The following is a 2,130-nucleotide window of genomic DNA, read 5'->3' as shown; positions in this document are numbered from 1 at the left end:
TTGTTGTGATGGCTGTTGTCATTGTTAGGCTGGGGAGACAGGGAAGCTGGGGCAGAACTGAGGATGAAGAAGAAATGCCTGTCTTGGTATACCTTGACCTTGGGCCTTTCCCAGGGTTTGGAGGGTGAGCCTGGCCTCACCCACCCCTCTGGCCTCACCCAGTTCTAACCACTGGAGCTGCACTGTGGCCCCCATTGGGTGGAGCTCCTTGGAGTACAATGAGGATGGTTTCCTGTCTCAGCTTCTTGTCCCAAGACCCACTTAGTTATTCCTGTCTCTTCTCTCCCTCCTGGACAAGCCCCTACCTCACTGCAGGCTGATTCTCTGTGGGCAGGAGGGTGTGGAAGTGCAGCAACTCCGTGAGTCCTCAGGGCAGGACTGGTGGATTTGGGAGGCCAGGGAGGAGTGGAGGCAGAGTGTGCAGTGGAGGACCCACAGGGGTCAGTCCTGAGGTGTGCTGGAAGGGAGGCGAGTGCCCAGGATAGCTGGGGCAGCGGGCCAGGGAGTTTAGATTCAGTGAGGAAGGGAAGAGGGAGATATGGCAGGTTCTTTTTTCTAATTGTGCTAAAGTTACATAACATATCATTTTCAAGTGGTCTAGTTCAGTGTCATTAAGCACATTCAGCCTTGACCATGTAGCTCAGGTTCCTTAGAGCATCATCCCGATTCACCAAGGTTGTGGGTCCATCTCCTGTCAGGGCACATAGAAGAATCAACCAGTGAGTGAATAAATAAGTGGAATGATAAGAATTGATGCCTCTCTCTCTCTAAAATCAATAAATTAAAAACAACAACAACAACACATCCATGATGTTGTGCAACCATCCCCACCATCCACCTCCAGATCTTTCTCATCTTCCTGAACTGACACTGTCCCCATTGAACACTAGCTCCCCCTTCCCCTCCCCCAGCCCCTGGCTCCCACCCTCCACTTGCTGTCTCTATGGATCTGACTCCTGTGAGTGGAATCACACAATAATTGTCCTTTTGTGTCTGGCTTATTTCTGTTTACATGTTGTTAAGTTTTATCCATGCTGGATGATGTGTCAGAACTCCATTCTTCTTAAGGCTGAATCATANCTAAAATCAATAAATTAAAAACAACAACAACAACACATCCATGATGTTGTGCAACCATCCCCACCATCCACCTCCAGATCTTTCTCATCTTCCTGAACTGACACTGTCCCCATTGAACACTAGCTCCCCCTTCCCCTCCCCCGGCCCCTGGCTCCCACCCTCCACTTGCTGTCTCTATGGATCTGACTCCTCTAGGGACCTCCTGTGAGTGGAATCACACAATAATTGTCCTTTTGTGTCTGGCTTATTTCTGTTTACATGTTGTTAAGGTTTATCCATGCTGGATGATGTGTCAGAACTCCATTCTTCTTAAGGCTGAATCATATTCCATCGTCTAGATGGACAACATTGTGCTTAACCATCCATCTGTCGAAGGACACATTTACACATTTTAGCTACTGTGAGTCATGCTATAAACAGTGTGTACAGATATCTGGTCAAGTCCCCACGTTCAGCTCCTTTGGGTGAACACCTAGGTGTGGAATTGCTGGGTCATATGGTAACTCTCAGATTAATTTTTTCAGGCATGACTGTACTGTTTTCCACAGTGACTACTCCATTTTCATTCCTACCAACATTGCGTAAGAATTTTAATTTCTCCATATTCTCACCAACACTGGTTATTTTCTGTTTTTTATTTTTAAAATATATTTTATTGATTATGCTATTACAGTTGTCCTATTTTTCCCCCTTCACTCCCCTTGCCCTGCACACCCCCTCCCACCCACATTCCCCACTTTAGTTCATGTCCATGGGTCGTACATATAGTTCTTTGGCTTCTACATTTCCCATACTATTCTTACCCTTTCTATTTTCTACCTACCATCTATGCTACTTATTCTCTGTACCTTTTCCTCCCTCCCCCCCCCATTGATAACCCTCCATGTGATCTCCATTTCTGTGGTTCTGTTCCTGTTCTAGCTGTTTGCTTAGTTTGTTTTTGCTTTTGTTTTAGGTGTGTGTTTTTTTAATATATTTTATTGATTATACCATTACAGTTGTTCTATTCCCCCCTTCATTCCCCTCCACCCGCACACTCCCTCCCCCACC

Source organism: Sturnira hondurensis, unplaced genomic scaffold, assembly GCF_014824575.4.
Source record: "Sturnira hondurensis isolate 20B ecotype Veracruz unplaced genomic scaffold, ASM1482457v3 Scaffold0009087, whole genome shotgun sequence".
In the NCBI taxonomy this organism is placed as follows: Eukaryota; Metazoa; Chordata; class Mammalia; order Chiroptera; family Phyllostomidae; genus Sturnira; species Sturnira hondurensis.
Note: the sequence above shows the minus strand (reverse complement) of the source record.